The 15,664-nt window shown below is 43.0% G+C and overlaps 1 pseudogene; it reads left to right on the plus strand.

Annotated features, from left to right (window-relative positions):
• Window positions 1-529: 529 nt before the first annotated feature.
• On the plus strand, window positions 530-9,660 carry LOC116861876 (annotated as a pseudogene).
• The last annotated feature ends 6,004 nt before the right edge of the window (window positions 9,661-15,664 follow it).

Consider the following 15,664-nt stretch of genomic DNA (forward strand, 5'->3'; position numbering starts at 1 on the left):
GATGTTGATCTTTTCTGACAAATGACTCTTCCTATGGTTGATATATTCCTATTTTTTTGGTACTCTGTTTGGTTCATTTGAGTTTTCTGTTTCAGTTTCCATCATTCTGCTAATTTTGCACTCATGCGACCCTTTTCCTGATGGTTAGAGATAAAGGAAATTGATTTTGAGACAGCAAATATGTGTGACCATACCACAGAATTATATATTAGGATATATGGTTACTATGTTGTGTGCCATGTTACGTTTCCATGGAGAAATGAAGTCCTGATGAGTCCTTCTCAGCCATCTTTCTGACATTGTCTGATTGACTTGATGCTTCTATATTAGCATTCAAGGGTAGATTCTTCTGAATGTAGTAAGTGCAATGATTTTTATTTTATTTGAAATCTTTCAGCTATATCTTCATCTGACATGCAGAGTTTCCCCCAAAAGTGGAGCATAGAAGGTTCTTTCCAGAATGGGTCAATGCAGAGATACAAAGATAGTGCTGTTGAGATTTTATACTTATGCACAGACTGGGACAATAATGGGGAGAGTGAAGGGCATCAAAAAAATCCTGGATGATACACAAACCAAGGCAATTGTCCTTAATGAGAATCTCACTGCCCCAAATGGTGAAGGTATAAACTGCTGTGGAAAATCTCACTTTTTAAGTCAACTGTTTCTGCAGAGCAGTGTGTTTCTGTCAGCACAAGCTCCAACCAGATATTCAAACATAGCTATTTGTGGACAGACCATTTGGAACATCTGAAAAGTAACCTAGTCCATGCTGAGAATAATGATTTGAGCCATTTGGAAGATAGGATTGGCCTGACCTTTCAGCCAGATGTTTCTGATCATCAGAGATTTAGAAATAAAGAACAAAGTGCTCAGTGGGATCCATTCAAGACGGGCTTCACTGAGGACTCGATCCTCCAGAATGACCAGAGGCTTCTCACTGGAGACAGACTTGCTCAGTGCACTGAATCTGAGAAAACATTGAACCAGAGCTCCAGTGTTCAAAGATGTGTCAGGGCTAGGTTTGCAGAGAACCATTATGAATGTGATAAATGTGGGGAAGGCTTTCATCCAAGTTCTAACCTCAGTATACCTAATGGTCAGCATTTGGAAGACAGTCTTCATAAATATAATGAATGTGGGAAAGCTCATAACCAGTCATCCAGTGTTGGTGACCATCAGAAAATTCACGAGGGGAAAAAACCCATTCAGATGTAATAAACCAGGGATCATGATTAGTCAGTCATCAATCCTAAATATCAATAAGATAATCCCTAGAGGAAATGACACTTACATTTTTAAGGAATGTGGTAAATCCTTTGACTGCCACTCAATACTATCTCAACATTAGCAAATGCATACTGGAGAAAAAATCAAATATGAAGAAGGTGGTTAAACTTTTAAGGACTGTTCATCAATAAATGGACATAAGCAAATCTGTACTGGAGGGAAACTTTACCAATGTCAAGAATTTGGAAAGTCACTTAACCTCAGCTCAAAGCTTATGCAACATTGTAGAATTCATACTGGAGAGAAACCTTACCAATGTGAAGAATGTGGGAAGGCCTTTAAACAGAGCTCAGGGCTGACCCAACATCAGATAATTCATACTGGAGAGAAACCTTACAAATGTCAAGAATGTGGCAAGGCCTTTAACATTAGTTCATGGCCTACTTACATCACAGAATTCATACTGGAGAGAAACCTTACAAATGTCAAGAATGTGGCAAGGCCTTTAGATGGCCTTCAAACCTTACTTGACATCATATAATTCATCCTGGAGAGAAAACTTACAAATGTCCAGAATGTGGCAAGACCTTTAACTGGTCTTCAGACCTTACTCAACATCCCATAATTCATACAGGAGGGAACACTTTACAATGTCAAGTATGTGGTAAGACCTTTAACTGGTCTTCTGACCTTACTCAACATCACCAAACTCATAGTGGAGAGAAACCTTACCAATGTCAAGAATGTGGCAAGTCCTTTAAACAGAGCTCAGCGCTTACCCAACATCACGTAATTCCTACTGGAGAAAAACCTTACAAATGTCAAGAATGTGCAAAGGCCTTTACATCGCCCTCAGAGCTTATTAAACATCAAATAATTCATACTGGAGAGAAACCTTACCAATGTAAAGACTGTGGGAAGGCCTTTACATGGCTCTCATCACTTACTAAACATCTCCGAATTCACTCTGGAGAGAAGCCTTACAAATGTCAAGAATGTGGCAAGGCCTTTGTCCAGCAAACAGAATTCATACTGGAAAGAATCCTGACAAGTGAATTTAATGTGGCAAAGCTTTTTTTTTTTTTTAAGATTTTATTCATTCATTTGACAGAAATCACAAGTAGGCAGAGAGGTAGACAGAGAGAGAGGAAGGGAAGCAGGCTCCCTGCTGAGCAGAGAGCCCGATGCGGGGCTCGATCCCAGGACCCTAGGATCATGACCTTAGCCAAAGGCAGAGGCTTTAACCCACTGAGCCACCTAGGCGCCGCTGTGGCAAAGCTTTTAACACACAAACAACCCTCACTGGACATGAGAAAATTCGTACTGGAGAAAAACCTGCAAATGTAATGTATATGAGAAAACACCCAAGGACTGCTCCTCCCTTACTGCATATCTGATTTTATATAGGAGAGTAACTGTACAGAGAGAGAGCATGTGTCTGACCTCTCAAAGGAACTCCCAACTTACTTAACATCCTAGTTACCATATAGGAGCAAAACTGTAAAATGTAAAGAAAATGGACAAGCCTTTTTTGGAATTCAATCCTTACTCAGTCTCACAAAATGCATACGCGTTTCAAACCCTTGTAACATAATGTGGGTAGACGTTCATTTTAATATACACGGGATATTATGTACCAGAGAGTGCATTCAGGAAAGTAACTCGAATGGCATAAATATTTAGAAGACTATTTAATTGCACATTAAATTCCAATAAATGTACCATAAATCAAGTAAAAGGAATACTTTATTCACTCTATTCAGATAGTACTCTGTATGAAAATAGTGATTATAAGGAAAATTCAAACATCTAGAATGTGTATATGGTATTCCGCTTCAACAGATTTAGTGAATGGACGTTTACATATGTATAAGGGATTTCAATATTTTTATGTTTCACATTAACCCTATGTGACTTTTGTGACTAACAATATTCATGTATTTTACTCGGAAATCTCTCCTGAGAATCCCTTTACTCCTGCTGAATATGGAAGAGCATGTGGCTGATTGTAGCTCCATCAAAGATAGCAGATGCCCTGCTACCTTAAGTGGATGCACGCATGCTTAATTTTCTATGGAAGATGTACGACCGTATAATATACAACATATGAGGAAAATCTCTGTGGAGATGCTTAAGGTCACAACATTAATATAAGTTACCACGAAGTAGGTGTTCAGGACACATACTACTCCATGTTTTAAACTAAAGAACTTCCTCAATATTAGAAATAGAAGGTTTTACTAATTGTTCTTTAAGAAAAAGGAGGTGGCAGGCAGTACACTACCGAGGCGTCTTTGTAAGCACCATCGATTTGTAGTATGACTTGATGTGGTTAAATGAGGAAATCCTGACAGATGAGAAGCAGGGTAGCTAAACCTTCCCTACAATGCCATACCATTGAACATGCACATTTCTCAGGAATGTACCTCAGTCCTGAAATTTTTGGAAATAGGGACTCCCACATCTTTCCAACAACACGCGAATGCTTCTGCACATGTGTATTCTGTATTTTGAATGGTGACGATAGACTGGATTTGAAATGCATAACTTAGTGTATGTGTGAACTTAATATATTTTCATTAATAAAACCTAGTGTGTTTTAACATATGGATATGGGTGTGTCATGAATGATGTGTTATCCTACCTCCAGTGTTAATCTCTCTCATTGAAGGTTGCAGGTTAATGATGGAATCAATCACCTGTTTGGCACTGGAGTAAAACAATATACCTAGTAATCCACTTTCCCAGTGGTCTGAAGTTTTGGGAGATATGTGACTGTTTAACCCCTAGTCTATACTATGATTTTCTCCTCTTTGTGAATAGGATGATATTACAGTGGGTGTATTACCGAGGTGTGTAACATAGAGATATTGTTGGTGTTTTAGCTCACATACTCCATGATGCTGTTATTTGGCATTGATTTTTTGTAGCTAGTAGTTTTGTCAGGGCCTTACAGTGACAGGAGCCCTTCTCACTAGTGCATTCTCCAGTCAACACGCTGCAGGGTCACAAGTTAGTGGGAGATCTGAGAGGATATTTGTACTCTGCCCTTATGACCCACCATCTTTCCTTCCTCTTAATGCTTTCCCTCCCTCAGACCTCAGAGAACACTCCCCCTCCCCCAGGACTTCCCTAAATCTGTTTTAGTCAGAATGGCATATTCTGCACTTAGACTTGGGACTCTATAGCTCTGCACCATGGCCCCAAATGAAATCATGTGCCCCATATTCTACACTGAGTGTTGTTGTGATGTGTCTATGAAGTACACATGCACATATGACCATGCTATGTGTGTCATAGATACCCCTTAAGAAAGAGAAATCTATACTAATAGGAGTGGTGTTGTAGCCCAGGGAAGAGACAGAAAATATTTAAGATGAAGAATTAGCATGTAGAAGAGTTGCTGAGTTGCCCAAGTGACTCCTTAGATGTAGAAAAAGAATTTCTACTTGTTTTAGATCCTACTTATCTCTAGATCTCCAGTTGTATTCCCCCTCACTTTTCTTTCCATCTGCATAGGCACCACAGGCATTCTATTTTGCCTGTGCTACAGAGACAGTGTCCTCAGATAGTGCTTCATTGAGATTACATAGATGGAAACCAATGGGTATTCAGACATTTAGCATGACAATGTGGGATGTGAATCTCAGTAAAATTTGAGGAAGTCACCACCCTTATAAAGAATGACAAGACCTATTAATACGAAATGTGAGGAACTCTTTACAGTGTGGGGAGGGAATAGGAGGTGGCGCCCTTTAGTCACTATAAAGGCCCAGGCAGCTCTTGCTGGTGTCATCTGATGAATACATGTAATAGGGAAACAAAAGGTGGGTTTCTCTGGCTAGGGAAGTCCTGTTTTATCTTGATGATTTGATTGACCTCCTGTGTCTTCCTGAGGACTAATGCTGTTGGATGTCAGTGATTACTGTACTTCCCCTGGCTAGATCTGTGACAAGGGATGGAGGAGGTGTTGGATGATGCAATCACGTGGGCAGCTTTAAGATGTCATGTGGTTGAATAGATGTTTGAGACAAAGAAGCCTTCTGGGCAGTGGAATAGGCCAGATCAGCAAGGCATTTGCTATGGTTGCTCCCAAGGCCTGTTTCCCAGGTACATAACCCCAGCGAAGGTAATAAGATCCTCTGTGGTTGGGTGATCCTTCAGGGAAGCTCCTTCCTACTGTGCGGGACCTTCCTCCCTTTCCTCAGCACCATAATGGGTGTCGTTCTAGGGGTACCTGGGTGACTCAGTTATTAAGTATCTGCCTTAGGCTCAGGTCATGAGCTCTGCATGGGGCTTCATGTTCAGAGGGAAGCCTACTTCTCCCGATCCTTCTGCTGCTGCTTGTGTTCCCTCTCTCATTGTGTCTGTCTCTGTCAAATAAATAAAATCTTAAAAGAATAATATTTTTATTGGGGGGTAGGAAAAGAATAAATGAAACAAGGTGGGATCAGGAGGGAGACAAACCATAAGAGACTCTTAATCTCACAAAATAAACTGAGGGTTGCTGGGGGAATGCTGGGAGAGGGTGGTGGGGTTATGGACATTGGGGGAGGTATGTGCTATGAAGTGTGTAGACCTGGTAATTCACAGACCTGTACCTCTGGGGCTAATAATACATTATCTGTTAATAAAAAAATTAAAAAATTAAAAAATAGAAAAGGGAGAAAAATAATATTTTAAAAAATATAAGGAGACTGGTGGAATCATTTATAATCTACTTCTGTCTGCAAGAGCCCACCCCCTTAAGCCCTAAGCATGCAACCACCTCCTTCAGACATTAAAAGTATAGCTCTTAGGGGTTCTGGGGGTGAGTCAGTTAAGGGTCTCACTTTGGCTCAGGTCATGATGTGAGGTTCCCAGCACATAGCCCTGCAGTGGGCTCCCTGCCCAGTGGTAGGTTGGTTCCTCTCTCTTCCTCTGCCCATCACTACCCACCACCAGGAGGGCATCTCTCTCAAAGAAAAAAAAAAAGTGTAGCTCTTTCTGAGCACAAGTCCCACCCACATGCTACTTCAATAAACTTATTAAGTTGTACCATAAAACATCATGGAAGTTCTTCCTGACCACTGTGCTGAAGGATGCAATAATTTTGTTATCCAGAAACCCAAGCTGGCTGCCATTCCATTGAAAAGCCAATGGTTAGGGCATGAGTTTTGACTGGAATGGAATATCAGCATTATTCAGGAGGTGAGCCAACTGGAAAGAAGAAAGACTTTTTCTGATCAAAAATCAACTCCAAGGAATTTACCAGGCCTTCAGAGTTTTGAAGGAGCTTGAGAACAGTGAATCAGGAGGAGGGAACAGGACAGTCTGACACAGTTCTTGATGGCCTGTGCGCTCACTGTGCCTCCTATGGACATTACAGAGGTGCTTACAGGATGTGTATATGTCCCCAGGCATGGTTGTGTCAGAGGGTGGGATTACCAGTCCTTCTTGAAGATAATGTGTGATATATAGATGTACAGAGAAGGGTTTACTCCATTCATGGAAAGGTGCACGCAGAAATTTAAAGGCTTTTAAGTTGGCCCAAGAGACCAAGGGAGGGTTTCAATTTAAGTTAGAAACCTGTCTTGGGGCTCCTGGGTGGCTCAGTGGGTTAAAGCCACTGCCTTTGGCTCAGGTTATGATCCCAGGGTCCTGGGATTGAGCTCCACATCAGGCTCTCTGCCCAGCAGGGAGCCTACTTCCCTTTCTCTGTCTGCCTGCCTCTATGCCTACTTGTGATCTCTGTCTGTCAAATAAATACATAAAATCTTAAAAAAAAAAAAGTTAGAAACCTGTCTACAAGATTTGTCCTGTGATACAAATGGCATTATTGCCTTCTGCTATGATGCCGAGTTTTATGTGTGTGTGTGTGTGTGTGTGTGTGTGTGTGTGTATTCAAGAATCAATTAGGTGGAGGACCTTTATTAGGAAGAGAACTGATCATGATGTGGGAAACAAAGGCAGAAGAAAAGATACTAATATCCTTATACCTACAGGTCATTGACATATCCTTGAAACAGGCAGAGTGACATTCCTCCAAGGACTCAACTGCCATGATGTTAATAGGTGGCTAATGGGAAAAGACAATCCTGACCTGAATTCCCCAACCCCCACCAGGTTCCTGTAAGTCTACTTTAACATAAAACATTTCCTTTGGAAACTTCTCTTTTCTCTCAAACCCCCTAACTACCTCTTGGTAAACATCCTCCAAGCAGATGGCTCACGGATAAACATCAGAAGGGTCCTATGACTAAGGATTTTTGGTTGGTAATAAATGACCTTTTCCCAAGAACTGATATTCCCCTCAGGGTTCTGGATACCTTGCTTCCAAAATTCCTTAGATACTTGTGCTATCCCAAATCCCCTCCAGCTTGAAAGTATATAATGGGCCATGCCTCATGACAGAGTGCAGTCTTTCTTCCCCTGGGTCCTGTCCCCATGCTTTCACAAAATCACCTTTTGTACCATAGACATCTCGAGAATTCTTTCCTTGTCATGGGGATCAAACCATAACATTCTTTCCTACATGGATACCAGAGATTAACAGTATATATCACAAACAGTTGCCTACCTATAACAGACACATGAAAGAAAGTTCAACATCATTAGCCATCAGGGAGATTCAAATCAAAACCACATTGAGATACCACCTTACATCAGTTAGAATGGCCAAAATTACAAGACAGGAAAAAAGTTTTGGAGAGGATGTGGAGAAAGGGGGACCCTCTTACACTGTTGGTGGGAATGCAAGTTGGTGCAGTCACATTGGAAAACAGTGTGGAGATTCCTTGAGAAATTAAAAATAGAGCTACCCTATGACCCTGCAATTGAATTCCTGGGTATTTACCCCAAAGATACAGATGTAGTGAAAAGAAGGGCCATGGGTACCCCAATGTTCATAGCAGTAATGGCCACAGTCACCAAAGTGTGCAAAGAGCCAAGATGACCTTCAACACCCAAATGGATAAAGAAGCTCTGGTCCATATATATAATGGAATATGATGCCTTCATCAGAAAGGATGAATACCCAACTTTTGTATCAACCTGGATGGGGACTAAAAGAGATTATGCAGAGTGAAATAAGTCAAGCAGAGAGAGTTAATTATCATATGGTTTCACTTACTTGAGGAGCATAAGGAATAACACGGAGGACATTAGGAGAAGAAGAGGAGAAGTAAGTTGGGGGAAATCAGAGGGGGAGATGAAGCATGAGAGCCTGTTGACTTTGAGAAAGAAACTGAGGATTATGGAGGGGATGGGGTGGGGGGGTTGGGTGAGCTTGGTGGTGGGTATTAAGGAGGGCATGTATTGCATGGAGCACTGGGTGTGGTGCATAAACAATGTTGGAACATTGGAAAAAAATAAAATTGCAAAAAAAAAAAAGAAGAAGAAGAAGAAGAAGAAGAAGAAGAAGAAGAAGAAGAGTTGTCTACCTTGAGGACAAACCATTGTTTGATAAATATTTCATCTTTCCTTTCTCCTCTGAATATAATCCCCTCTTTGGAAATTCGAAATCCTACCTCCTCCTTCTTAAGTCACCACGACACAGAAGCTTCAATCACCTAGTAAGGACCTATTTAGCAAGAGGCTTTCATTAAAATTAACCTGTCCCTGCTCCCCTTCCCCCAGGGGATTTACTTAAAAACAAGTCCAGAAACCAGCTCCCGGTGACAAAGCCCAGATACAAGGGTGGGTCAGCCCAGGTGGAGACATCCGATCAGAGGGGGGTTGCATACTGTTTCGCTAGCTACCAAGGAGTCTGGACCCGCCCTTTGGGCGCATTTTGGGCACGAATTCTGACCAAGGTGATAGGCTGCTTCAAATGTCTACTAGGGTAAATTGTAATTCAATAGGTCCTAGCATCACTGTGGGGTTTCCTGTGTATGACAATCTCATTGGCCACCTGTGCATGGCCAGGCCCGACCGCATGGCCTTTGCCCTTAAAAGCTAGTCTGTGAAAGGAGAAGGGTCGCCCTCTCTTGTAAGAGGTGCGTCCCCGAACGTTCGGTTAGATTCTTGATGCTTGGTGTGAAATAAATCTGCTTGACCTTCGCTTTATATCAGCCTCACTCCTTTAATCTCAGACCCATTATTGGGACATAACACTTCTTTCTTTGAGCCTCATGTCTTTCTTGTTCCCATAATTAAGAACTTCATTGTTTTCTCTACTGAAAATGTCTTACATCATTTTAAGTCTTAGACCAGCCGAAGAATTGAGAACAGCGCAGGAAAAACAAACTTTCCTCTCCTCACATTCATTCTGTTGTGTGAACTGACCTCCAGGCTTCACACCTAGAACAGATCATGCAGACAGAGCTGGGGATCAAGGGCAGCCAGAGCTTCATTGCTTTGCCAGCCAAGGAGGCCTCGGCAGGTCGGGCCTTCAAACCTGCAGCCCACCTGGGGAGAGAGGGCAAGGGTTTGTCGGGAGATGCTGGATAATGGCCGATTTCCAGAGGAATTTGTCTGTGCCACCAGCCCTGTTCATCGTGCTGTCAGGGTGGAACCAGGTTCCTGAAACAAAGGGCTGAGAAGTGAGAAGAGGTCTGTGGGGAAGAGAAAGGTTACTTACTTGGAAATGGAGTTCCACTGAAGCATTAATTGCTTTTTTCTTTGTTCAACTTGATGCCTTTCAAGTGAATTTCATTTCAGTCACCAAGATAGTTGTTGTAAGAAGACTTCATACTTTACACTGAGAAACCATCAGTGTTTTCTGGAATGGCTAAAATAAAGAAAAAGGATAACATCCAATTTTCCTGAGAAGGCTGAGAATTAGAATTCTCGTGTATCGCTGATGGGAGGGTAAAAAGAACATGCAGTGTGGAAAACTGTGTGGCAGGTCCTTATGAACAGAAACACTGAAGGGGAATATTTTGTCACCCTACAATATGTATCTTTGGCCTGAGCGTTATTTTCAGCTGGTTATTTTGAATCAAAGCAGATAAAGGAAGAGCTCTGACATCCTGTGTTTACTTTGAAAGAGACATTTGCATTCATACAGGAAAGTTCAGTCTGTCAGGGGTCTCCCTCTGTGTAGCAGAAAGAGGGAGAAGGTGTCAGTCTCCCGAAAATGATGGTGGAGAAGGCAGGGCTCGAAATCTGCACCCAGCCCCAGCCTTGGTTCCCCTCCTTGGCCTGGTCACCTCCCCAGTTCCTTCCCTGCAGGGTCACCTGTGGAGTTTCAGGAAGGATCTTCTCTGCGGGCCTCCCCCTCAGATTCTGTCAGTTGGTTTGGGCGAAAACAACACTGTTGTGTTAATTAAGAGCTCCAGGAGATTCTCTGCGAGACCTGGGGGGAGCCCGAGTGCTTTCAGTGGTTTCCTGAGAGTGGATTTGTGGCTTTGGTCATGGAGAGGTGACAGGGTCTTGGCTCTGTGAGTCTGGGAGGGTCGGGTCCTTGTAGCCCGCGGTTCTGATGCTGACGCTGCAGTTCTGAGTGGTGGTGGCAGGGGACCCTTCCCTCTCCACAAAGCAGGTGAGGAAAATGTAGGGATGGGTGTCCTCACGGGAGCTCACAGTTTCTGAGCTGCTCCTGACACAAAGGACTGTGAAGTTGGGCCTTTTCTGCATCTCCGAGTCCTGCCCGCGGGCGAGCGGTGTGAGGACAAGGAGGTCTGCTGCTGGATTTCAGGGCATTTTCTCCTGATGCAGCTGTGATTTCCCCCCAGATCCCTCGTGAGGACGAAATCTAGAGGTGGAGGTGAAGGCAGAAATGGCCAGTTGTCAGGTAAGCCTGGTGTCCCCGTGGAGCCGTGTCCTCTGTTTCTCTGCAGACCCTCGAGTTTAGAAGCTGCAGATGCGGATGCCTCGAGTTTGGGTGCTCCTGGCTTCTGCGTTCACCTGTTTTTAAGACCTGGTCAGAAGTGATACTCAGGGTTAGGTCTTTAGAATGCTTCTCCATGTCCCAGAGCCTTCTGTCCTGACCCCAACCTGGCTTCGATAGGGCATCAGCCATTGTCACTTTGAATTAAAGTCTTGTGAGGAGTGACAATATTCTGATGGTGGCAGATCTGGAGGGGAAGGGGTTGAGTCTGAGATTCCTGTGGCTGATGGGGTCTGGTCCTGGGATGTCAGGGAGGGAAATCATTTCTCATTCAGGCTCATCTGGATTCTCAGTCAGCTGTGTGCAGCCAGGGAGGAAGGAAATTCAGACAGAAGCTCGGTGGGTATGAGTCCAGAAAAACTTGGAAAGTTCCCATTCTAAGAAAGGGGGTGTGAGTGTCTCCATCTTTAGCATGTGAAAGAGATATTCTGCTTAAAATCCACTAGAAGAGGGTGCATGGGGGCTCAGTCAACTAAGGTTGGACTCTTCTTTGCAGCTCAGGTCGGGATCTCAGGGTCCTGGACTGGTATCCCCGCTTCTGGCTCTGTGCCCAGAGGGGAGTCCGCTTGACATTCTCTTTCTCCCTCTCCTGCCCTTCCCCATCTTCTCTAAAATATGAATCAATCTTGGGGACCAAGGGTGGTTCTGTTGGCTAAGAGTCTGCTTTCTGCCTTCAGCTCAGGTCGTGATCCCAGGACCTGAGATCCAGCCCCACATCGGGCTCCCAGGTTTCCAGGGGATGAAGTTCTAGAACATAGGTGAGGTTTGGTGGGGTGAGGTCCGGAGCCGATGACCAAGAAAGAATTCTTGAGACATCTTTGGTGCAAAATTGTGGTTTATTAAAGCATGGGGACAGGACCCGTGGGCAGGAAGAGCTGCTGTCCCGCTATCTGGAGGAGTGGCTGATTATATACACAGGAGTTGGGTAAGTGAGGACAAAAAGGGTGTTCAGAAGGGCTATCAGGGTAAAGAAGACTGTCAGGCTATTGAAGGCCTGATTGTTGTCAAGCCAAAGCTGTTTTTCCATCTAATGAGGGACTAACATGAAGACAATTGGGAGTTTCCTGGGGAATATCACATTCCTCCTATCAAACATCCTTGTTAGTGAGATTTGGGTTTAGAAGAAATTTAACTTTATTTACATTTCCTTCTACCTCAGCCTCCTTCAGTTTTTATGGAGGGGAGGGCGACATTAGGGCTTGAGGAACTGAGTTATTTGTCTCTGGAAATTGGGCTATTGGTAAGATAGCTTCTTTGTTATAAATCACTAGGACATTTGTAGACTGAGGGAGACTCCTGTCTTGCAGGATTGTGATCTCTGCAAGTTAACTATTTGTTTTCCTTTAGGGTAGCCAGGGGTGCCTGAGCAATGTTACACATACTACTGAGGGGAGCGGGTGGAGAGGGGGTGCAAGGTACCAGCTTTTGCTTTGTCCTCAGCCAGCCTCCTGCTCCCTCATCATTCCCCCCTGGACAATTTTGACCCTTAAATATTTAAGGTAGTTGAAGGTGGAAGGTCTCATCTTCTGTAACTTCTTCCTGCTGAATAGGGGCGTAGAGTTGTCCCTACCTACTCGGGTCAACATTGATCAGTTGAGGTATGTGTAGGGGAGTGAAGACGGAGTAGCTGAATCCAGCGCTGACAGTGAAGAAGTGTCTCTGTGCGTGGTAAGGATCCTCGTGAAGTCATTGCAGCAATGGAGTCTCAGCACCAAGTAGAGAAACATTGAACAAGGCAACACATTAAGATTAATAAGGCTATAAGAATGAGAAGCCCGAAAAGGAGATTTTTAATTGTTGGCCATAGTCCTCCTTTAAACCAGGAACTTAACCAATCACTGAGAGGGAGAGAAGGATCTTGTAGAGTCTTAATCTGGGTATTCATATCTTTTATTAGTCCTGTGACATTTTTGTGATAGTCTGGGATGTACATGCAACATTCTGCTTGATAATTGTGCATGTGCCACCCTGTGCTGCTGTCAGGACATCTAAGGCCATTCTATTTTGTAGGACTGTCTTGCGTATCTGTGAGACTTCAATATTAAGTAAAGAGATGCTATTTAGTGAATGATTGAGTGCCTTTGTAGTATATTTATTAAGGGCATCTACATGCCACATGACACCCTCTAGTCCCACAGATGGAGCAAAAATGGATGTTAAGTGACCACACCATTTAAAAAGAGATCGTGTCCATCTTTGCTTTAAATTGGGGAGATTAGCTGGAGTGGTGATGGTTTTAGTAATGCGCCCATGAATCCAGGCAAATCCTAAGGTACAGCGATCTATCCACCCTGGAGGAAGGCAGGGCCACAGGTTAGTTCCACAGATCCAGTGGGTTCCGTTTGGAGCTGGCCATCTAATGCCAGGTCACCTTACCCAATCGGTAGCAGACCAATTAGTAGCTTGGAGTACTATTATTTGGGAACACATTTCTTTCTTTCTTTCTTTTTTTTTTTTTTTTTAAGATTTTATTTATTTATTTATTTGTCAGAGAGAGAGAGAGGGAGAGAGCAAGCACAGGCAGACAGAGTGGCAGGCAGAGGCAGAGGGAGAAGCAGGCTCCCTGCCCAGCAAGGAGCCTGATGTGGGACTCAATTCCAGGACGCTGGGATCATGACCTGAGCCAAAGGCAGCCACTTAACCAACTGAGCCACCCAGGCGTCCCATTGGGAACACATTTCTAATGATAGCCATCCCAGATGTTGTGTGTTATTTGCCCACATATCACATGTATGATTTCTTTGTTCCTGGCATTAAACTGCCTTTTGAATGAGCTTTCCAGTAGTGGGTGTGAGCCACAAATATGTATCCCAGATTTCATTTATGCCATCCTCAGTATAGCGATATGGAGGGTTTTGTAACTTAGGCCCATATTTGATTGGGGAGTTATGGCTTGACAGCAATCCCCTTTGCTTCCAAATAGCTCCATGGGCATGTATGACGATGGAAGGCATATTTGGAGTCAGTATTAATGTTTATTTCTAAGGCTTTGGCAATTGCAAAGTGCTAGTGAGCACTAAGGCATACTTAGCTTTTCTTATCCTTTTTATGACTAGTATTGACATCAGTAAACCAACTGTCATTTGTATTTTTAACAGGGACATCTTAATTCTGGCCAAACAGATAAGCAAGATCAATAACCTCTGAACAGTTTTTGCTCCATAGAGAAAGAAGCACAATGGTCAGGTTCAGGCATACGGGTAACTAAGTTTACAGTTTGACAAGTTTTAAGTATTATTTCTGGCATATCTGTAAGTGTAGCCCAGTATTTAGTAAGTTGGCCCTCATCATCCATTGGTGGCCTTTGGCTTCTAAGACAAATCTGGACCTGATGTGAAGTCATTACAGTCAGGGACTGTCCCATAGTGAGCTTTGAGGCTGTTTTTTTTATGAGGAGGGCTGTTCTATGCTTAGCTAAAACATCTGTTTGCAGTTGCACCTCAGAAGTGGCTTCTAGGATAAATATGAGTAAGGGATGAAACCATTAAGAAGCCCTTTGAGTGGTCCAGACTTGACGATATCCTGATTACAGAGGATCATTGGCAAGTGGGAGAAAACTTGTCAAGAGATAAGGGGAGGGGTGCCTGGGTGGCTCAGTGGGTTAAAGCCTCTGCCTTGGGCTCGGGTCATGATCCCAGGGTCCTGGGATCGAGCCCCATATCAGGCTCTCTGCTCAGCGGGGAGCCTGCTTCCTCCTCTCTCTCTCTGCCTGCCTCTCTGCCTACTTGTGATCTCTGTCTGTCAAATAAATAAATAAACAAAATCTTAAAAAAAAAAAAAGAGATAAGGGGAGTCCCCCAGGCATCATCCAATCCAGTCATAAAGTGGGGTCATCCAGTATCTCCACAAGCCCATAGTTAATGCTATTGAGTGCGGTATGCTGGCTTTTAGGCAATTTCATTATTCCAGCCACACACAAGGTGAAAGTTAAGTTATACAATTTTTGGGGAATCAATTTCATTTTCCATTTGTTTAAATATTTAAGCTATGTGCCCAGTGGGTTCTGTTATTATCCCTACAGAATATTAAGCAAGATCATCTAAACTATCTATTGTGCAACTTCTCGGAAGTTTACCTCAAGTTGTCTAGCTTAGGTAAACAAAGATTTAAAGACAATCAAATCTAGAATTTAACATCCATAAAGGTGTGTTAATAAAAAATAATTTTTCTCTCTAAAATAATCCTCATTTCCAGAGATAGCCAAATCAGGACTAATTTATTTGAAAAACAAGTCCACTTTTAACAAACTTGGCCTAATTATTTAGATAAGCTCAGTAAGAAGAGTGAGTGATCATATAGATCTTTTAGAATCTGCTTTGCTGGAACTTCTTTTTTTTTTTTTTTTGAGTATTTATTTATTTTATTTATTTATTTTATTTTATTTTTTATTTTATTTTTTATAAACATATAATATATTTTTATCCCCAGGGGTACAGGTCTGTGAATCGCCAGGTTTACACACTTCACCGCACTCACCATAGCACATACCCTCCCCAATGTCCATAATAACCCCATCCCCCCCAACCCCCCTCCCCCCAGCAACCCTCAGTTTGTTTTGTGAGATTAAGAATCACTTATGGTTTATCTCCCTTTGCTGGAACTTCTTATAAGGAATCTCTAGGT

This window comes from Lontra canadensis, unplaced genomic scaffold, assembly GCF_010015895.1.
Source record: "Lontra canadensis isolate GAN:19392208 unplaced genomic scaffold, GSC_riverotter_1.0 scaffold206, whole genome shotgun sequence".
NCBI classification, from domain to species: domain Eukaryota; kingdom Metazoa; phylum Chordata; class Mammalia; order Carnivora; family Mustelidae; genus Lontra; species Lontra canadensis.